The sequence below is a fragment of the Triticum urartu genome, chromosome 2, assembly GCF_003073215.2.
Source record: "Triticum urartu cultivar G1812 chromosome 2, Tu2.1, whole genome shotgun sequence".
NCBI lineage: Eukaryota > Viridiplantae > Streptophyta > Magnoliopsida > Poales > Poaceae > Triticum > Triticum urartu.
Window position 1 is genome coordinate 184297572 of NC_053023.1, and position 24197 is coordinate 184321768.

Below are 24197 nucleotides of genomic sequence, written 5' to 3' on the forward strand. Positions count from 1 at the left end.
TCACTTAAGTCTTCGTGTCTGAGTGATCTGAAGACTTATTACACTTGAGGATTGTGCATCCTCCAGACGGTTAGGCGTCGCGTTCAGAGCATCCAAGAGAAATTGTGGATTGCCAGTGAATGAAGTCTGTGAAGGTTTGGAAGTCGCCTAAAGACTTACCACAAGTGATTGGACGAGGTCTGTGTGACCTTAGTTCAAGGAGAATACGGTGAGGACTGGGTGTCTTGGACTAAGTGTCCTTGACTGGGTGTCCGGGACTGTGTGTCCTTTGGTTTAAATACCTAGCCGCTCCAACCAGACGTACAGTTGTCACAGCAACTGGAACTGGTCCAACAAATCATTATCTTCAACGTGTCACTGGTTTCATCTTCACTTCCTTTGACTTACTGTTATTCATTGTGAAGGCATTGCATGCTTGCTTTATCTTTTATCTTCACAACATGAATGTATGATCTGTTTGGCTTCATAACTTCTTCCTACCTGATCCTTATTACACTGAAGCTGTTTGTCATTGTGCTTTCACTCAATTGAATACATGACCATGGCTGCCCTAGTGTAATCTAACTTCCGCTGCTTAGTAATAGGCATAATCTTCACTGTTTGTCTTCATAACTCTCACGTTTTGAAGACTTTCATAAAAATCGCCTATTCACCCCCCCTCTAGTCGATATAACGCACTTTCAATTGGTATCAGAGCAAGGTGCTCCCTTGTTCTGTGTGATTCGGTTTAACCACCTGGAGTTTTAGCTATGTCGACTGCAGGGATAATCAAAGTCTTCGCTGCTTGCCCCGTCTTCGATGGAACTGAATATCCCTACTGGAAGAATAAGATGCGCATGCATCTTGAAGCCATTGATGTCGACCTATGGTATGTCCTCAAGAACGGCGTTCCCAAGGCTGGAGAAGGTGTCACTGCTGCTGATGTCAAGAAATTCGTTCAACTGGACTCTACTACTAAGAATATCATCTGTGGTCATCTGGCCAAAGGACAGTATGGCCGTGTGAGTGCCTTGAAGACATCCAAACTGGTCTAGTTCTGGCTCTCCAAAGTTAATGAAGGCATCTCAACCCAGAGAGATCAAAGAATCAGTGTCCTTCGCAATCTCTTCAACCGCTTCAAGCGAAATGACAATGAGAATGTCCAGCACACATTTGACAGACTTACTGACATCACAAACGAGCTTCAAGCCCTCGGCGCCACTGAGATCACCAAACATGAAATCGTCAAGACGCTGCTGAGATCACTTGATAGTTCGTTTGACATCCTGGCCCTGATGATTCAAGAACGTCCTGATTTCAAGACACTCGATCCGTCTGACATACTTGAGAGGCTCAACACACATGAGTTTCATCTTTCTGAGAAAAGAGATATCTACGGTCCAAACTATGGGCGAACTCGAGCCTTGAAGGCAAAAGCTGTCTCCTCATCTGAAGAAGAATCTGACTGCAGTTCTGATGATCCTGAAGACATTGGAAGAGAACTTGCAATGCTAGTGAAGAAGTTCCAAAAATTCACCAAGAAGAAAGGCTTCAGAAAATCTTCACGATCAAGCTCAAGGAATGATGAAGCTTCTGCTCATGACTACAAGAAGAAAACATGTCACAAGTGCAAGAAAACTGGGCACTTCATCTCTGAGTGTCCACAGTGGGACAATGAGAACAGAAGGAAGAAGAAGAGCAAGGAATATGATTCTGACGACAAGAAGAAGAAGAAACACTCAAAGTCTTCTTCCAAGTCTTCATCAAAGTCTTCATCACACAAGAAGAGCTCATCTGGCAAGGCACGTGCGTTTGTTGGAAAGGAGATGGATTCAGAGGAGGAGTCCGCATCTGAGGAGGCAGAGGTGGAGTCTGAGGAGGAGTCTGATTCTGGCATTGCGAGTCTGGCTACAGCATACGTCGCCAAGTCCATCTTCAACACTGAAGACAATGACTGCATCACCGACACCGACGCAAATGACAAGAACGACTCCACTCCTACCTACTGCTTCATGGCACGCGGTGCCAAGGTAAACACACGCACTACTCGCTATGAAACATCTAGTGACGATGACTCTGAATGTGATTCAAAACCTAGCTACAGAACACTTGCTAAAATTGCAACTGAACAACAGAAAGCTATGGAACATATTCAAAATCTATTAGACAGAAGCGATGATCTGTTGGGTGCCGAAATGACTCATTCTGAATCCTTAATTGAAGACATAAAAAATCTTCACGTTAAGTATCAGGAACTTGAAGATCGTCTTGAGACTCTCTCAACTACTCATGAAAAGCTCTCCTATGATTATCTTCAAAAGAAGCAAGATCTTGAGAAGTTGAGAGCGGATCATGAAGATCTTCAAAAGGAAAATGAGTCACTTCGCTCCGAACAGATCAGTCCCGCTCAGGAAGGATTTGAAGCACCATGTCTTAAATGCATTGAGCGTGATAATGCTAATTCTGTTGCTGAATGTTCCACTGCTACTACTGTTGCAATATCTTCAACTGTTAACGTGGTAACTAACCCCTCTCCTGAGGATACCACTGCTATTGCTGATGAGAATGCTAGGTTGAAGACATTGCTTGAAACAGGAATGTACAAAAGTCTGAAAGGGCATCAGACACTATGTGATGTCCTTAAGAAGCAGATTCTGAACCGAAACCCTACGAAAGAGGGAGTTGGGTTCGTGAGGAAAATTAATGCAGATGGCTCTTACTGGAAACCTGAGCAGTACCCGAAAACCACATGGGTTGCTGCAAAGCAATCCTCAGCAGATCCATCCAATCTGTCTGGCCTCACTTGTGCTAACCCCATTATCATTGACGAATCCTTTGATGCAAACTATAAACTGTTTAAGAATTAGAATGGTGAAGTGTTTGCCAGGTACATTGGTACTAACTGCAGGAATGGACCTCCTATGAAGATGATCTGGGTTCCGAAAAAGTGTCTGGAAAATCTTCCTGTGAATGTCTTCATGACACCTCACTTGAAGAAGGCAAACCTCAGACCAAAGGCTTCATACGGTCCAATGGCTTCATACAAATAGAGGACACACCTGAGTCACACTAACGCAAATGTTTTGCAGGGAAACCATACTCAGGCATATGGATATGAGAGCGGTTCATCGAACCGTCATGTTCATATGACCAAAAATTATTCTACTTATTCCTATGAGTATTATTGTCCCCCTGCTAGACTGTTTGCTAGGGCTCCAAAGCCAAAATTCTCAGATGCTGCACTTAGACTTATTGCTTCTAAGCCACCCTTGAAGATGTGGGTGGTTAAGAAAGCTTAACTCTCTTTTGCAGGGAAAGGTCTCCAGCAGAAAAACAAAATCTTCTGATGCTATTGCTGGGGACCTTAAAAATCTTGTAGGGCGCAAGATAAAATGCCCGAATGGCATCATTATGTACTTTGCTCCTGAATCGCATGCTACTCTCCCTATTAGTCCTAATCTGGATCTAAGTTTTCATAACCCACTGGTTCGTCAAATGTTTATGCTTCACAACTCTCTTCGTGAAGCCTATCCCCCTAACTGCACTGTAGGGTACGACACCAGCGACTTCAAAGTCTTCAGAATGGATTATTGACAGTGGCTGTACAAATCACATGACTGGCAGAAGAAGCCTTCTTATGGACTCAACTTTACGTCCATCCGACAAGAGTCACATCACATTTGCCAACACTGGTAAAAGTAAGGTATTGGGTCTAGGTAGAGTTGCAATCTCAAAGGATCAACACATGGATAAAGTCATGCTTGTTGAATCCCTTGGCTTCAACTTAATGTCTGTCTCAATGCTTTGCGATTTGAATATGATTGTAATGTTTGGAAAATATCGTTGCCTGGTGCTAATGGAATCTGACAAATCTCTAGTGTTTGAAGGGTATCGAAAAGGTGATTTGTACGTGGTAGATTTCTCAGCAGGACCACAACTCGCAGTATGTCTTCTTGCAAAAGCTTCAGAATGCTGGCTTTGGCATCGAAGGCTTGGGCATGCTGGCATGAGGAGCCTCCACACCCTTGCGAAGAAAAAGCACATCATAGGCATCAAGGGCGTCAAGTTCAAGAAAGATCATTTATGCGGTGCCTGTGAAGCAGGAAAAATGACAAGGGCAAAACATTCTTCGAAGACAATCATGACTACTACACAACCCTTCGAACTGCTTCACATGGATCTTTTCGGTCCCACTCACTACTCAACTTTTACTACTTCTGCTTGCCTCTATGGCTTCGTCATTGTTGATGATTACTCTAGATATACTTGGGTACACATAATCCTTTACAAGACTGAAGTGCAGGATGTCTTCAGATGCTTCGCCAATCGAGCCATGAACAATTTTGGCGCCAAGATAAAGCACATCAGAAGTGACAATGGCACTGAATTCAAGAACACTGGCCTTGATACATATCTGGATACCTTGGGCATCACACATGAATTCTCAGCTCCATACACGCCACAGCAGAATGGCGTCGTCGAAGATTGAAGAAGAAGTGTATGTTGCACAACCACCTGGCTTTGAAAATCCAAAACATCCTGATATGGTATACAGGCTCAACAAGGCACTGTATGGCCTCAAACAAGCCCCTAGGGCCTGGTATGATACACTCAAGTACTTTCTGAAGAGCAAAGGCTTCATACCTGGTTCCCTGGATCCCACTCTTTTCATGAAGACATATGATGGTGAACTGTTTGTGTGCCAAATATATGTGGATGACATTATCTTCGGCTGCACCAATCAGAAGTATAGTGAAGAGTTTGGATATATGATGCAAGAGCAATATCAGATGTCCATGATGGGGGAGCTGAAGTTCTTCCTCGGTCTTCAGATACGGCAACAACGCAACGGCATCTTCATATCTCAAGAGAAATATCTTAAAGAGTTCCTGAAGAAGTTCGGTATGCAAGATTGCAAAGGCTTCACAACACCAATGCCAGCCAAACATCATCTAGGTCCTGACGACAATGGTAAAGAGTTCGATCAAAAGGTATACTGCTCCATGATTGGGTCTTTGCCTTATTTATGTGCATCTAGGCCAGATATCATGCTTAGTGTTTGCATGTGTGCTCGATTTCAAGCGGCACCAAAGGAGTCGCATCACTTGGCTGTGAAGCGAATTCTTAGATATTTGGCTCACACCCCAACTCTAGGATTATGGTATCCAAAGGGCTCAGAGTTTGATTTGGTTGGATTTTCGGATGCTGATTATGCTGGTGACAAAGTTGATCGCAAGTCTACATCAGGCACATGTCACTTTCTGGGACGATCACTTGTATGTTGGTCTTCAAAGAAGCAGAACTGTGTATCTCTCTCCACTCCTTAATCTGAATACATTGCTGCTGGATCTTGCTGCGCTCAGCTTCTGTGGATGAAGCAAACACTCAAGGATTATGGCATTCATCTGAAGCAAGTGCCACTTTACTGCGACAACGAAAGCGCCATCAAGATTGCCAACAACCCAGTTCAGCACTCGAAGACAAAGCACATTGAAATTCGCCATCACTTTCTCAGAGATCACATTGTGAAGGAAGACATTGATATCATACACGTCTGCACTGAAGAGCAATTGGCAGATATCTTCACCAAGACCTTGGATGAGAAGAGGTTTTGCAAGTTACGGTGTGAGCTAAATATCTTGGAATCCTCAAATGTCCTGTGATCAGGCACACATCCTAACACTTATGCATATTGATGACTTAGATGTGCGACACATGAGGTAATGTATATCTTCACTCAATGAAGACATACATTCTAAGTGTGAATACATTAATGTGGAATTTGACTTCAGAGCGCCACGATAATTGTGCGCCGTGTCTGGGTCTAATACTTCCTATACGGTGGGTAACGCCACCACCAAACGTTCCATTCTGAAGTGTTTCACTCATGGCGTTACCTCGCAATGTCTTCACATTTGGTTTGGCTTCAATCTCAATATGTCTTCATGATTATCTTCACTGCGTTGATTAAATAGATATATATATATATATGTACTGATGTTCTGTCCTCTACAGCATTCACTTATAGCTATGTCTTCTTGGTTGAATCTTTTGAACTAAGTGAATGTGATCGGACCCTAACCTCTCTATGCTTTCTATCTCAAACTCTATCTCTTCAAGTCATATGCATTCTGTTGAAACTGTCGAATGTCTTCACTGTGTCCTTGTCAGCCGAAGACATAGAGACAACCATAAAAGTCCGTTTTTAATGCTCATTCCTCCACATAAGATCCGGAGAAGCAGGAACGACCACCCGACAATTTAGGCGTGCGTGGGACGTGGAACAAACCCCAATCTTCCTCTAACTGGCCACGCGTGCCTCAAATGCGAACCGCCAGGGGCACCTGCGTAATAGCACAGTGCCGCCTCTCAGTCTATAAATTCACACTTACCGCGGTCATTATCTCCTTCTTCCACCCTCGCACGAACCCTAGCGCCACCGCTAGCACTCGACGACGCCGGAGACGAAGCGCTTCACTGCCGCAACCTCTCCAACGCTGTCCTCACGCCGACCGCGGACATCGTCCTCTCCGCCGTCGCCGTAGGTGTTTTCCGTCGCCAAGTTAGGGCACGGAGGACTGAACTGCTCGGCATCAACTTCCTTCCGTCTAGCAGTTCCAGTGTGGTAAATAAAACTTCTTTTTACAGCCTCTTTTGATCTCTTGGTTCTGTCACTTTCTACCATAAGAAGTTTCTCTTCACACCAGTTAGATCTCTCGCTGGATCTCATAACATGCCTAGTATATTCACTTGTGCTTCATAAAGCAGTTAGATTCCTCACTTGTACTGATCTATGGGTTCGTACAAATCTGGAACCAACTTCTTATCTATAAGTGAATGTCTTCGCACAATGAGGTCAATGTCTTCTAAACTTATTTATCTTCAAAATCTTCTGAGAATGCATATGACCTCTTCCCCTTCCCTCGCACCTTAATGCTGTCACAGGTACATGTCCGTGGGAGAATCCTTTGGATCTCATAGTCTGCATTCATTTGCAGAGTACTTGCAGCATCACATCAACTCTCCTGAAGCCAGTTCTTGTTGGTCAAGCAAAAGGAAGCCTTTGAAGCCTTTGAACATCTTGAAGCCTTCCAAGTTAAGATTCATGGCTTCAGAAACAGCAGCAAGGAAGGGAGGCAGACAGCGACGTGGTGGAACGTCCAAAGATCTGCCTGATGAATTGGCAGAGATGTACAAAACTGATCCTGAAGAAAGCTATGGTCAGCGCAAGACATGAATCCAATGGATTCGAAGATATTGGGCGGAGCAATGGTTTCAATACCGCTTCGTCACTCAGGAATATGCCGAAAAGTGCGCCATCAAGAGACCGTGGGGAGACGTATTATACAAAAATCTCGTACCCAGGTCCAGAGACGAAGCCATTGCTCAAGGCTTCTATCCATGCATGGTGAGAGGACCACAACCAGCTGAAGCACATCCGTCATCACTTCTCTGGTGTCGCGATGACAATCTGTTCAAGCGCAACTTCCAATTTGCTCAGAACTCTGCAAAGCAAAACAAGAAGAAATTTGGGCTTGACTTCAACCCTGGTCCCTCCTCACCAAGGGCAGATGGCACACGCGACGCCGATCCCAATATCATCGGGCCGTATGCCAATATTGCAGGCCTCATCACCCGCATCCTAGTCCAAGGGACTGCCGTGAATGACCCTCCAGCAGATACTGAGTCTGATGATGCCCCTGCTGCACCGAAGCCAAAGCAGAAGAAGCCAAAAGCTTCAAAGCCAGCCGCTTCTCCCAAAATCTCAAGGGCGAAGCCATTGGCAACTGCACCTCCTGAAGCCAGTGTGCAGTCTGAAGATTTATCACGAGTCTACAAGCCCCAAGAAGCCAAGAAGCCTCAGCCACACACAGGCAAAGAGCTCACAGCTGCTGCCATTCTGCGGTGCGAAACCATTGATCTCTCAAGCGATAAAGATCTTGGAGATGATGCTCTTGAGCAGCTCATCAAGAGCAAGGAGGAGGCTGAAATCTTCAACAATCAGCCTCTGTTTATTGTCGCCATCATCCACAATTTCATCGATGAATGGTTTGCCTCACCGGACATTAGCTTCGACGATCTGCAGCTGCCCATAGGCCTCAGCGTTGCCTTTCAAGGCGCAATTGCTTCAGAACTTGCAATAGCCCAGCGCATTGTTGAACTGAAGCAGAAAATTGATTTTGAAAAGGCTCAGTTCAAGAAGCACGTAGCCAAGCTCAGCGTGCAAGAAGTGAAAAACTTCAAGATCATGTTGCACGAGATGAAAGAGAACTTTCTGAAGACGCGTGCCGAAGCTCAAGGCTCGCGAGAGCGCATGAAGACTCTGGCTGATCGCTGCGTGCAGGCCTACAATGAAGCCGAGAAGCGCAAGGCACTTGGGCGTCCCGGCATTGACCCCAGGATGGCCGCGAAGAAGAAAAAGAAGCCTGCTGTGCCTGAACCAGAGGCGCCAAGGTCAGAAACTGCTCCGATTGTCTTCCCCACTACAACGACTAGCTCGAAGCCAAAGAGTCGATCAACCGCCTCACAGCTCAAGAAGACACGGACTGCAGAGGCTGAAGCTAAGAAGAGGAAACACTCTGAAGCCTCTCCTTCTGAACCCACCATCAAGAAGCGCAAGACCAAGAAATCTCGGGCTGCTCCCACAGAGCCCTTGATAGTTGAACCCCTCTCCGTCCGCTATCCTGACACAGATCGTCAGTTGACTGTGCATGAGCCTGCCTTCACAGAGGCTCCGCACGCCGAAGACATTCCAGCAGCTGACCACAACGCTGCTAAAGACATTGGTCTCCAAGACAATGTACAAGGTGATGCAGCCCTTCCTCAGCTTGAGACAAGCGAACTGATCAGCATTGGTCGTCCATTGACGCCAATCACACAAGATGCATCGTGGGCAGATCGCCCACAGGAGGAAGATAATGAGCCCCAGCCCACTGCAACTCCACTGGCGTCGCCTACATTCCGTAGGCTTCGCAAAGGGCCAAGGGCTCAGGCTGCTGACGACATTCCAACTCCCCCGCACCAACAAGAAGCAGTTCTCCAGGAGAACGTGCCTAAGTTCGTCCCTCCCACTACACGTGTGGAGGCGGCAAATGTTGAGGCTGCCACAAACAACGCCGAAGCAAATGTGGAGCCCTCCCCAACAACAGCTTCAGAAGACAATGAAGCTACTGCTCCTGAACCTTCTGTGCCTGAGTCTGCTGCGGGTCCCCAATTCAACTATCATATTGCGCACAGGCCCCAGGTCCAGAAGCCGATCCCACGACTGCCAAGGTTCCCAGGTTCTGCATCAGCTCCTGGCTCCTTCAACATCAACGGCTTCAGGACAGACAACACGTTTTTCAACAGCTCCAAGAACCCTTATTCAAGGGAACGGATTGTATCAGATAGGTTCTGGAGCTATCAACAGCGCAGCTATTATTCATGCATCCTATACAACCAAGGCCGCATCTTTCCTCACAAGCGCCTTGAGGTTGAAGCTGTTGCTGGTCTGCCTGGTCTGGAAGAAGCATTGGATTGCTTCAAGCAAGTGGGTCTGCTGCCGTTTATCACCGATGAAGAGCACTGGAACGAAGAGCTTCTGCTCCAGTTCTATGCCACCCTGCATATCAAAGGCTATAACAGAGATCCGAAGACATGGGTCCTGGGGTGGATGACCGGCAATGTCCATCATGAAGCCAATGCTTTCGACATAATTGAGCTTACCGGTCTTCCCACTCCTGGCGAATTCTTTGAAGAAGGCTGCCAACTCCATGCAGAAGCAATTGAGAGCATATTTCAGCGTCCTGAGCCAGATATGAGTCAGATGCTCTCAATGATGAAGCCATTGCCTCCAAATGCACCCTATCCAACTAGGTTCTTCGTTGAAGACTTAGAGTACCTGCCCAGAACAATATATCACATCATAAGGCGGACTCTCTGGCCCGTTAAGGGACACTCTCGATATGCAACGATTGACGGTGCAATGAAGACTCTCATCTTCTGCATTCTTCATGGCAAATGCTTCAACGCACAGGATCTCTTCATCCGTCAACTTGCAGCGTCTGCCTCAGAATTGTTTGGGGATTGAAGTTCTATGCTCCTTGGGTTATGAGACTGATCAAGCTTCACTCTGCAATCTCCTATCAACCCTCAGCCCGCAACCATAGGATATTTTTGCCCGATGTGGACACATCTGATGAAGCAATATATCCAGAGACTGCCAAGCAACCATTAAGTCTTCAGAATGCAGAACACCAGAGCTTCACTCAAAATATTGAAGGTGTTGAAGCTCTCTCCCGAGTGTATCCAATGGCTGGCACCACACGTGCCCCTGCATCAACTGAAGCCACTAACAGCACAGCTGCAAAGAGACCCAAGAAGCACACTCGTGCACTCAATGACCGAGAGCTTCTTGTGGCTCTTCACCAAAAGCAAGATAGGCATCACGACTGGCTCAAGAGGCAGATGAGAAGCATCATGCAAGACGTCAATCGCATCAGAAATCTGGCAACCAAGAATGCATTTGTCGCACACGAGACCTGTCGCCGCACTTGGAAAGGCCTCACCATGATGTGCACTGAAGCTGACCTGCATGAGGATGGCTTCAAAGAGAGATTCAAATTTGACTCCACGCCTCCAAGAAAAGCTGTGATGCGAAGCACACCATCACTTGAAGAGTCAGAGTTCTCTTCTTCTGCTGCCACCGTGTCTGCCCGGATTATTGAAGAAGAAGATGACGCGACATCATCTCCACCTGCTTCAACACGCGTCGAATCTGCACCAAGCTCGTCTGCACCGCCACCAAACAACTCCACCGACCCTGCTGCGCCTGGGAACGCGTAGAAACCTCTATGTCTTCAAACCTTTTTGGTCATCACTATCAAAAGGGGGAGAAGCATATGATGTTTATAGTCTTCAAGCGGGTCACTATGGGCGGGTGCCTTCATATTTTTCTATATTTTGCTTCGTGCTTACAACTCCCGTTTTTTCTACATTTGCTTCATTGAGTTGTAACACTTAGCCTTGATGGTCGTCTGCTACCTGTTTGTCACTCCGTTTTGCGAAGATAAATTCCGCATGTGCGACGATAAATTCCGCACTCATCTCATTCTGCAGACGTCCATTTTCCATTATGCATGTCATTATCTTCATATACTTTCACATGCATGGTGGATTGTCATCATAAGTTGAAGTGGATATCCACAAGTACAACCTGCCATGTGCATTTGCATTCAAGAAGCAAATTACTTATATGCACATCTTCAGGGGGAGCCCTTGCAACTTATGAAGACAATTCCTTTACAATGTCACAAATTATGTTCCCCGTTGAAAACTTCAACTAGTTTGTCATCAATCACCAAAAAGGGGGAGATTGTAAGTGCATCTAGTGCCACCCCTAGTTGGTTTTGGAGTATTGACAACAAACCTAGTTGAGGGACTAATGTGTTTGTGAGAATTGCAGGAAAACACAGGTAGAAGTCCCTCACTGATTCGGTTTTACTACCAGAGATGACCCCTAAAAATGTACGAAGACATTGAAGACAATGGTGGTTTATGAAGATATTCATATTGAAGACAATGACATGAGAAGACTCCCTATGAAGCTTATGGAACTCGAAGACTTAGATCCTTCATAGTTTTATTTCATTCATGTTGTGTCATAGGAACCACCGTACTGTTAAGTGGGGTCCAAGAGAACCAGTCAGAATGACTGAAGTGATGCCTAATTCAAATCCTATGTCTTCGAGCGAAGACTATGAGAGAAAATCTTGTCCAGAGTCAGACAAGTCAGCTTTACATGTACCCCAAGTAAAGTTGCCGTGTGAGTTAAAAATTCGACCGTTGGTACACGTGTCAGTTCCTTAGTGACCCAGGGTCATTTCGGACAAATCAGGTCGGGGTTGCCAAGTGGCTATAAATAGTCCACCCCCCACAACCATAAACGGTTGGCTGCTCAGATATTTCAGTGCACGGCTTTTGTCGTTTGAGAGCAACCCACCTCGAAGCCTTTGAGAGAAAATTCCTAGCGAGGAGAAAAGCCCTAACCACCCAGAGCTAGAGTAAATTGGGCATCACTTAAGTCTTCGTGTCTGAGTGATCTGAAGACTTATTACACTTGAGGACTGTGCATCCTCCAGACGGTTAGGCGTCGCGTTCAGAGCATCCAAGAGAAATTGTGGATTGCCAGTGAACGAAGTCTGTGAAGGTTTGGAAGTTGCCTGAAGACTTACCACGAGTGATTGGACGAGGTTTGTGTGACCTTAGTTCAAGGAGAATACGGTGAGGACTGGGTGTCTTGGACTAAGTGTCCTTGACTGGGTGTCCGGGACTGTGTGTCCTTTGGTATAAATACCTAGCCGCTCCAACCAGACGTACAGTTGTCACAGCAACTGGAACTGGTCCAACAAATCATTGTCTTCAACGTGTCACTGGTTTCATCTTCACTTCCTTTGACTTACTGTTATTCATTGTGAAGGCATTGCATGCTTGCTTTATCTTTTATCTTCACAACATGAATGTATGATCTGTTTGGCTTCATAACTTCTTCCTACCTGATCCTTATTACACTGAAGCTATTTGTCATTGTGCTTTCACTCAATTGAATACATGACCATGGCTACCCTAGTGTAATCCAACTTCCGCTGCTTAGTAATAGGCATAATCTTCACTGTTTGTCTTCATAACTCTCACGTTTTGAAGACTTTCATAAAAATCGCCTATTCACCCCCCCCCTCTAGTCGATAAAACGCACTTTCAACCATTCAGTTGTTTGTGAGTACCAAGATGTCTTTCGAGAAGAGCTTCCGGGTATGCCTCCTCATCGGCTAGTTTAGTTCGTTATCGATCTTGAGCCCGGTACCTAATCCGTTTGCAAGCGTCCATACAAGCTTGGACCAAAGGAGCTGAAGGAATTGAAGAAACAGCTCGATGAACAACAACATCTGGGTCTAATCAGACCGAGTTCATCTCCGTGGGGTTGTGGTGTTCTTTTTGTCCACAAAAAGGATGGCAAGGACCGACTTTGTGTCGATTACCGCCCATTGAACAAGAAGACAATCAAGAACAAGTACCCACTTCCCAACATCAATGAGCTTTCTGAACAACTTAAAGGTGCAAAGGTGTTTTCCAAGCTTGACCTCCGTATGGGTTATCATCAGATTCGCATTCGTGAAGAGGATATCCCCAAGACAACATTCAGAAAAAGCTTTGGTTCTTATGAATATATTGTCATGTCTTCCAGCCTTGTCAATGCTCCTCCAACATTCTCTCGTATGATGAACTTCATCTTCAACCCCTACAAAAATGAATTCGTCCTAGTGTATCTCGATGATATCTTGGTGTTCTCCAAGAATAAGAAGGATCATGCCAAACATTTGCGATTGGTGCTCGACAAGCTCAGAGAGTATCAATTCTATGTGAAGTTTTCCAAATGTGAGTTTTGGCTTGATGAAGTTATTTACCTTGGCCACATCATCTCCGCCAAGGGCATTGCTGTTAATCCCGAGAAGGTTTCTGCAATTGTGAATTGGAAGCCTCCTCAGAATGTCAAGCAGCTCCGCAATTTCCTAGGGCTTGCAAGCTATTGCCGAAGATTCATTGAGAATTTCTCAAAGATTGCAAAGCCTCTTTCCAACCTCTTCCAGAAGCATGTCAAGTATTCCTAGACACCTGAGTGTGACATTGCTTTCAACACTCTCAAAGAGAAGCTAGTCTCAGCTCCTGTCCTAACTCTTCCTGATGAATCCAAGCCATTCGAAGTTTTCTGTGATGCCTCATTGCAAGGTCTCGGTGTTGTGTTAATGCAAGAGAAGAAAGTTGTGGCCTATACCTCTCGCCAGTTGAAGCCCAATGAAAGGAACTACCCCACTCACGATCTTGAGTTGGTGGCAGTTTCCCATGCATTAATAACATGGAGACATCTCTTGTTGGGAAGGCAAGTGGAAATTTTCACCGATCATAAGAGCCTCAAGTATATGGTCACTCAACCCAACCTCAACCTCAGGCAAACTCATTGGGTCAAAATGATTCAAGAGTACAACCCAAGTATTGAGTATACTCCAGGCAAGGCCAATGTGATTGCAGATGCTTTGAGCAGAAAGGCTCATTGCAACAGCTTAATTCTCAAGCCATTCCAACCGGATCTTTGTGAAGCTTTTCGCAAGCTCAACCTCCAAGTTCTTCCTCAAGGTTTTCTTGCCAACCTTCAAGTCACTACAACTTTGGATGACCAAATTCATGAGGCACAACTCCTTAACACCATGGTGAAGAGGGTGAAACATGGTATTGCCAAGGGCTTACCCAAATACAAGTTCTGTCGCATTGATGACAAGGACACCTTATTCTTCGATGACCGGTTGTGGTTCCTAAAGTTGGTCTAAGGAAGTCATAATGAATGAAGCGCACAATTATCTTCTTCCCATTCATCCAGGCAGTTCGAAGATGTACCATGACCTCTAGCAGTCGTATTAGTGGACTCGAATGAAGCAAGAAATTGGTCAATTCATGAATGAATGTGTTGTCTGTCAAAGGGTGAATGCAGAACACCAACAACCAGCTAGTCTCCTCCAACCACTTGCTATTCCAGAATGGAAGTTTGATCATGTCGAAATGGACTTTGTCACTGGATTTCCAAAATCCAAGCGTGGGAATGATGCTATTTTCGTTGTCATCGATAGGCTTACTAAAGTGGATCATTTCCTTCCAATCAAAGAATCTATCACGGCAGCTCAGTTGGCAGAGCTATACACCTCCAGAATTGTCTCGTTGCATGGTATTCCGCAATTGATCTCTTCAGACCGCGGAAGCATGTTCACTTCTAAGTTCTGGGACTCCTTCCAGAAGGCCATGGGCACCAACATTCGCTTCAGCACGACTTTCCATCCTCAAACAAGTGGCCAAGTCGAGCGAGTCAATCAAATCCTCGAAGACATGCTCAGGGCTTGTGTCATCTCTTTTGGTATGTAGTGGGAAGATTGTCTCCCTTATGCCGATTTCTCCTACAACAACAGTTTCCAAGCAAGTTCGGGCAAGGCCCCATTTGAAATTCTATATGGCAGAAAGCCAACTTCTTGGTAATGACTTGATCACAGAAGCTGAAGAAATGTGCAAAGTCATCCATGAAAATCTCAAAGCCGCGCAATTGCGCCAGAAGAGTTACTATGATAGCAAGCATCGTGACTTGGCTTTCGAGATCGGAAACCATGTCTACCTCCGCGTCTCTCCAATGAAAGGCACTCGACGCTTCGGTATCAAAGGGAAGCTTGCCCCTAGATACGTGGGTCCCTTCAAGATCATTGGCAAAAGAGGCGACCTCACCTATCAACTTGAGCTTCCGTCCAACTTCACAAATGTGCATGATGTGTTTCACGTGTCACAGCTTTGCAAGTGCTTCAAGACGCCTGAGCGCACTATCAACTTCGAAGAGATTGAACTCCAAAAAGACTTGTATTATCATGAGCATCCCATTGCCATTCTTGAAGAAACCGAGCGCAAAACTCGCAAAAAGTTGATCAAATTCCTGAAAGTTAAGTGGTCGCACCATTCCGACCGAGAAGCCACCTCGGAGCACAAGGATCACCTCCATCTCGAATATCCGAAGTTTTTTCAGTCCTAGATCTTGGGTCGAGATCCTCTTGTAGTGGTGGAGAGTTGTAACGTCCCGGATGTAACTTTCCATAATTGTAACCCTAACTCTTGCCATTTCTGGCTATGTGATATGCTTTATCCTTCGTGGTTGGGTTTTTGTCTTTCGTTTTGCATTTTGTTCAAGTCATGCATTTCATCTCATGTCATCATGTGCATCTCATTTGCATTCGTGTTCGTCTCATGCATCCGGTCATTTTCCCCCTTGTCCGTTTCGGAATCCGACACTCCCACATGCACCCGTTTGCACCCCTCATATCTCGTTTCATGAGCGGGAGAAAAACGTTCTCGGAATGGCCCAAGAGTTGTCGAGTGGCCTTGGTACATCACCGGTAGGCCGCCTGTCAAATTTCGTTCCATTTGGAGGTCGTTTGACGCCCCAACGGTTAACCGGGTAACCGCAAAAGCCCCTCTCTCTTTGCAGCCCAGCACCCCTCCCAAAACAGCCCACTAGCCCATCTAAACCCTCTCCATGCTCTCCGTCGTTCGCTCATGATCGTGTGGGCGAAAACCACACCTCATTTGGACTCTCCTAGCCCCCCTACCTATAAATATGCCTCCCCCACCTCAAAATCCGGATCAAACCCTAGTCCACCCTCTCCCGCTGCCACCGGATGTGTCCGCGATTACTGGAGACGTCCGCCGCCGCCACCCGGACCAATCCTCCGCCGCCACGTGTCCCACGCCGCCTCCCACCGCCGCCGGCCCATGAGCCTGAAGCGGGCCCCTCGAGCCCATCCACCGTCGCCCCGCATCCGCATCCGCATCGCTCCGTGCCCCACGCCACCGTCGCACGCCACCTCTGTCGCGCCGCGAGCCCGCGCCGCGAGCGCCTCCGTCCTCCGCCCGCTGGACCTCTTTGCCACGAGCTCGCCAGAGCCGATTTTCCACCTCCTCCACGACCTCGCCGGAGCCCGCACCTCTTCCCCGACCACGCCGGCGTCCCCCTCCTCCATGACCTCGCCGGCACGCCGCCCATGTCGCCGATTCGCCGCCGACCTCGTTATCCGTGCTGGAACCCTAGATCTGGAGGTTGCGATTTCGTCTAAGCCCTCAACTTTTCTTCATCATGTGCACCAGCTTGACTTGTCATATCTCCATGCTCATAGCTCCGATTTGCGCATATGATATATCGAAATGTTCGTCTCGTGATACTATTCATGTTAGTGTCATTTATATGCATGTTACTGTCCATATTGATGCCCTAATCTTTGTTGCAAAAGTGCTATATCATGTTGTCTGCTGGAATTTATCATAACTTGCTGAATTGTCATTTTCATTTCATTTTGTGTGTGCATCCTATGAGCTTCACGTCACATGTTTTAGGAGCTCCCTCATGCCATTTTTACAGTGGTGCAAGCCTTGTATTTTTATGAGCTCTGTGGTGACAAGCACAAGCTTGCAAAATAGGCTATGTGATGTTGCTGATTTTAGACACAAGATTTTGCTAAGTCCTTTTCCTGTCACATTATGATGCTATGTTGTCTTGTTTCTAGTGGTAGATCTATGAATATGTTGAGGTAGTTTAGTAAGAGTGTTTTTGAAGATATGGTTATGCTCTATCCATTCATACCTCTGTCTGCAATTATGGACTAATCTAGCTTGTCATTAGCATGCTCTACTTTTGCTAAATAATGTTGCTAGCAGATTGTTAACATGAAGTTCATTTTTGCCATGTCTTTTGCTAGTGATCCATGCACCCTATGAACTTTCTCTTACCATGTTTAGCTTCATATTTGTGTCTTATTACTGTTGGTTACCTTGTGATGCCATGTAATGCTTTGTGGTGAGTGGCATGAGCTTGCAAAGTTGCTATCATGAAACTGTTTCTGCCATGCTCTGTTTTTCTTCAAAGTCTGAAACTGATCATATCACTTGCCATGTTTGCATGGGTGCTACCTCATTTTTTGTGCATCTTTGGCTAAAGTTCATTAAGGGAGTTCTGGTCTTTGCCTTTAGTACTAGCATGCCATGCCTTCGTTTTCCATGATATGTTCCTCTAGCATGTTGCTTGCTAGCTCTAAACATTGCTACCTGATGCTATTTATGACATGTTCAGTATTTTGACTAAGTCTGTGAAGCTGTTATCATTTGCATTTTCGTCATGTTATTTTAAGATTGTTATAGTGTATTCTTGCAGGAGCTCTTTGTTCATGATTTGTAGAGCTTCACCTGTACTTTACGACCATGTGCTTTGTTGCTACGTTGCAGTGTTGTAGCATAGTTTCTCCATGCATCTTAAGTGCTATGATGATGTTAAGCATAGTTTTGCATCGTTATTGTTTTGCTCGTCTTTTGCAAACCGTGCATCATTTCTGGTGATCCTTTTATCGATTTCGTCCGAAATCACTCACTCTTTCCAATGGTATGCTTGGTTTGCCAAGTGGATGCATTGATCATCTTTTCCCTTCCGGAGTACCCATTTGCATTGCACGTCGTACCTCGCATTCCATGACATGTCTTGCATCATGTTGCTTGTGCTTTGCACCGTGATTGATTGTTGTCCCATTGCTTGTGTTCTTGCTTTGGGTAGAGCCGGGAGACGAGTTTGTGAATGAGGAACCTATTGATTATGCTAACGAGGAGCAAGCTTTCGACAACTCTAAGAACTTCGCAGGCAGGATGATCATAACCTGAGGATCATCTTTATTAAACCCCCCGGGCCAGTGTTCCTCTGAGTGCTGGTCCAACCTGGGCGATGTCCAGCGCCCCCTGGGCAACCAGGGTCTCAACCAACCCGACATCTGGCCCATCCGGTGTGCCCTGAGAACAAGATACGTGTGACTCCTATCGGGATTTGTCAGCACATCGGGCGGTCTTGCTGGTCATGTTTTACCATTGTTGAAATGTCTTGTAACCGAGATTCCGACACTAATCGGGCCTTTCTGGGAGAAGGAATATCATGCGGTGATCGTGAGAGCTTGTGATGGGCTAAGTTGGGACACCCCTGTAGGGTATAAACTTTCGAGAGTCGTGCCCGCGGTTATGTGGTAGATGGGAATTTGTTAATATCCGGTTGTAGATAACTTGACACTTGACTTAATGAAAATGCTTCATCCGCGTGAGTAGCCGTGATGGTATCTTTTCGACGGAGTCCGGGAAGTGAACAAGGTTTGGGTTATGTTTGAACGTAAGTAGTTCATGATCACTTCTTGATCACTTCTAGTTTCACGTCTGTTGCATAGTTTCTCTTCCCACTCTTGTACTCGTATGTTAGCCACCATATTTTCTTAGCGCTTGCTGCAACTCCACCTCATGACCACATCCTACCCATAAGCTTGAATAGTCTTGATCTTGCGGGTTTTGAGATTGCTTAGTCCTCGTGACTCATAGATATTACCAAAACAGTTGCATGTGCCGATGATACCAGTGCAGGTGATGCTACCGAACTCAAGTGGGAGTTCGACGAGGACCTTGCCCGTTACTACATGTCTTTTCCTGATGATCAGTAGTGGAGCCTAGTTGGGACGATCGGGGATCTAGCATTTGGGGTTGTCTTCTTTTCATTTAGATTTATCCGCAATCGGACTATGTGTGTACTCTGAATGATGTATGAATTATTTGTTCCTTTGTGTGACATGGCGATTATAAGCCAACTATATATTTATCCCTTCCTTGTTCATTACGTGGGATTGTGTGAAGATGACCCATCTTGCGACAAAACCAACATGCGGTTATGCCTCTAAGTCGTGCCCCAAAACGTGGGAGATATAGCCGCATGATGAGCGTTACAACCAAGCTACTAGTTCTATTTCCTCACCTCTTCCATTTCCTCATTTCTGTGTAGAAGTACTTGATCGTTACTATTTGAAGACTTTGACTGAAGACTTTCTCAATTTCCTCAATCCTATTTCTTCAGTCAGTTTGACTTCAGCCTGCTTATCATGTGTTTACGCTACTTGTACTATGTGCTTGTTTTCATTTCATCATGATGATTGTGCTACTACTCTGTTATACTTGCATCTGAGTACTTATTCTGCTGCTAAGTAATTCGTTGCTTAGAAATTTCCTCACCCTAAAATACGTCAGTGACGAATTTGTAAAAATCGCCTATTCACCCCCTCTAGTCGATATAATGCACTTTCACTAACCCCACATCGAATCGTTATCTTCTTGTGTGCACATAACTTCCACCTGGATGGGTAAAACACACACTCACACTTAACAATCTGTTTCTAGCTACCCCCCCTCTCAATCTTCCCCTATATCCCCGAAACCAATAAGACCATCCCTTCGTTTAGTTCCCGCCTACATGCACCATCGATATATAGTAGTCTTCCTCGGTGTCTCTCGAACAAACACATTCTCTCTATGTCGACTCCTCACGCGCGCACGCCTTCTCTCCCCTCTCTACGAGCCTTTTCTCTCTCGCACCCCCTCGTTGGTGGCCTCTTCCATACACATCACCTCTCTACGATGAAGCCACACACACTTAAATTACTTTCGCCACCAAAGACTACGCGTCACACACACAGGCACCCACCCACCCTCACCCCCCACACACACACACTAAGACTCCATCTCACACACATGCTCTAGGTGGAGAATTTGTTCCTACCACCCTTCGTCCAACCTTACCTATATGATAAACAATCACCTTAATTTACTTGTATAACATGGACAAATTCCACTTTACTTTATTAGTTAGCAAACTTCTCATAATTATATAACGCAAATCACGAGCAGGAAGTGACATTTTTTTACACAACCACGTTAACATGGCCACATAAATCACTAGCTAAAGTGAATTACCATTATACTTATTTCCCGATGCAAAAGGTTGAGTACATGTCCGAAGAGTAGAGTCACACACACACACTCTGTCTCTCAGAATCTCACACACACACACACCAGTTACGTGACGCCCCCTTAAGCAGACCTGTATGTTACAATTTGTTCACCCGCGGGTACACGTGATGGTGCGCATTTATTTAAGCTGGACGGTGAACCCAAACAGTAGCTGCATTCATTCCCCTCCCGCCTCCTCTTCTCTGGTCCGCGTCGCCTGATAGCCATGGCCCGACCGAAGGTGATGACATATGCCATACTCCCACTGGAGCGGCGCTTTAATCTGAAGCGTGGATCGCAGCCGCCCTGCCTCCGGAGTCCGGACTAGACGGAGCCGGACGAGGAGGCATTGGAGGTGGAGCAGCACGCGGAGCCGGAGGAGGAGAACGACGATGCGGAGCCGGAACAGGACGACGACGACACAGACGAACCGTAGCCGGAGGGGGATGATGATTTCCATTGTACTCGGACTTAAAGGGCTTTGAGTTTCATGCCACATTTATTTCATAGAGATAAGAGAAAGGAAATTTTAGTGGTCATTAATGCATCTTTTTGTGCTAGCACTCCTATATGAGGGTTGACCGGTCGCTTCCCGCGGACGTGCGCGGGCAGTGGGAGAGGAAGGAGAAGGGAAGTGGGCTGTGGAGTAACATTTTTAGCACAATTTGTTAGGAAACTGAGTGCAATAATTGAGTAGTTTTCCAAACTACCAGTACTACACCTGAAACGATTCAAAACCAATACCACCACCATGCCCGCATCTGACCGCCCTAGCCGACACGACCCCACTCCTTTGTCGGCGCGCGCTTCCCGCGTAAAACGACCAGCGTCACCCCAGAGCGTTAGTGCCACATTAATGCCTGGCCAGAGCGGAGGCGACCTCTCACTGGCGCCGGCTTTGAAGCAGTGCGACGGCCGAGAGAGCGCCGCTTCCCAGTGCACGCGACTGCTCCGCATCGAGGCTGGCCATAGTTTGGATGAGTCTCCATCATGGGGATCAACACTAGCTGTGATGATATGGACTCCCATTGCCTAAGTACTCTACTACTACTATATTAATTGGAGGCACAAATTAGGTTTTATATTTGTTTACGTGTATGCCCCGAGACCTTCCAACTAGACATGTCTTTCTATCCGGGTCGCACTTTGTAGCATTCATACCACTAGTACAACTATGTGTGGTCTCCGACCCAGAAGTGGAAGAAGTGGAGACGCTCTACCACGTTGTTCATGTCCCAATCCTTTCGCTGACATGTGGGACATCTAGCATGTGCCGTGTTTGGCACTCCTTCGTCGTAAGAGTTGAAATGCTAGCATTCATCAAAAATCAAAAATAAATATAAATCAGCAGTGATAATATACCACACGGTTTCCTTGCTCCTCGATATCGGAAAGAATACTTCCGTTCGCCGACATGTGGGACGTCGATCATCTTGGTCCACTTGCCATGCATGTAGAACTCCAAGGGAGAGTCACCCCGATCGTCATGCCGCAGTAATAATGACTAATGAGCCATCAAATCACAGGCCCAACCTTTCCCACTGTGAAGTTGCTCGGACGAAGGAACCATCATAACTTCGTTGAATTCCGCTTCTTGAAGAAAACTACTATACCAGCAGTACTACTAGCTACAGTAGTATTGTACTCCAGCAGAGGCCTCCTTTGGATCATAGGATAGGAATTTTATAGGAATATGAAAATCATAGAAGTGAGATGACATGCATCTAAATTCCTATAGAGAAAGAGATGCCATTTGATGCATAGGATAGGAATTTTTCCATCGAGTCTAGGCTAATGTACTGGTTATTTGCTCTAAAAACTACAGTAGTAACTAGTACTGGTACATGCTCATAATTAATTAAACAAACATACGGGCAACACAGACACACACACTAACTACCAGTACTACTACTTCTCACATGCTAGCCAGATGCCGTCGTTCTCCTTCCCGGCTTTGTCGGCGACACCCCACCGTTCTTGGATCTCTGCCGACCTCTCCACGGTAGCGCGTGCGTCCTCTTCTTTCTTGCGGTGGTGGGCCTCTCTTTTCTTGAGTGCTTTCAGAATTTTCCGCTCCTTCTGTGTGGCTTTGGCCGCCTCTTGCTCTACCACCCATTCGGCCTTGGTAGCTTCAAATTCCGCCCACGTAGGTGTGAGGTCGCGAGCGGCGATGAACTCGGCACGGCGGGATGCCATCGCTTCCCTACCATTTTGTGTGCGGTCGTGGGCGGTGAGGAACTCGGCGCGGTAGGATGTGATCGCTTCCTTACCGGTTATTGTGCGGCGCGGTGGCATGAACGACGCTTGGTGAGAGCTCTGGGTGGAGTGGCCGGACAACTATATAGTGCATTGGTTTGTCAAGAGCTCAAGGATAGAAGACGAAAGAAATTTGGATTCCACTTCAATCCTGGTCATTTATTACCGAGTCAAATGCATTGGTGGTCATCGAACTTGTCTTGATAGCTCACTTTGATAATTGTATACGAGATATGGTGATTATACGGCCACTGGCTATGCGTATAGCTCCATATTTGTTTGGTTGACCAGTCAAATAGTCCGCATGCGCCTCATCAGCTTGTGTTCTTTATCTATCTATCTATGCTGGCCTACCTGTCAGTGGAGAAAGAAATAAAAACCAAAATTATGTGTATGTGAGGAATCAAACAACAGACTCGTCGCTGCAACGCACACTCATCGGCCAAATGAAAATGAAATACTTTGCGTTAAATGCACAAACCGATTTTCTTATATTATACATGATGCACGCATTAGTGCACACCGTCCATAGAGGCAAGTAGCATGTATGCATGCAGACACTCATGCTCACGCTGTCAAACCATGCTAATGCATGCACGTCGCCCTCTCAATAAAAGTCCTGCTCATGGCGCAACGCAAATGGCGAGCCCGTCACCTACGCGCCCAGGTGGTGCCTGACATTACTGTATAGATGTTTGCTGGTGGCCTCTGCGCACACTGTCGTGGGTTTGTCACGGCAGATGTCCTTGTGAAAGGACTTAGTCATGGAGCCATCGCTACGGGTTAGCTTAAAGGGGTTAAACCCCGAACAAGGGGACACGGGGAATTTTATACTAGTTCGGCCCCTTCGAGGAAGGTAAAAGCCTACGTCTAGTTGTGATTGGTATTGCTAGGGTTTTGAAGGCCAGGGAGTGAATCCGCTTTGTCTGGCTTCTCGAGTTGTTGTCTGTCCCTAGACCGCTGCCGGGTCGTCCCTTTATATACATAGGTTGACGCCCGCCGGTTTACAGAGTCCCGAAGCCGGATCATAAACGTATCCAGTCCGGTCTCTATTCTTCCTATCTTACAATACAAGTTACATGACTAAGCCGGTTTACATTTATAGGCTTTAACCCGCCTTTGGGCCTTGGGCCTCCATGAAGCGCCATCATCCTTGCATCTTTATAGGCTTCTAATCTTCAAGGAGTCAACCCGGCTACATAAGGCCGGTTTACCTCCAATAGTAATATCCCCAACATTAGGCCCTAGATTGGTTTGAACTCGTTCATGTCAATCTTCTATAGTTAGAAAAAATTCTTCCCTCATATCTTCACCTCGATCTTGTAAACCGCCGTGACATCACACTTCAAGATTATGATAAATCGTCCTGACGTCATCCATCCGTTGATGTCGAAGATTACCTTCATTTAATATGTCTTCAGCCATCGAGGCGACACCCTTATTAACTTATCCATTTTGGGCTCCTCGATTCCTACACTTGCCGTTTCATCTCTTTGCCTTATAAATAGGGAAAGCGGACCTCTTTTCTTTTCTTTCCGCTACCCATTCAT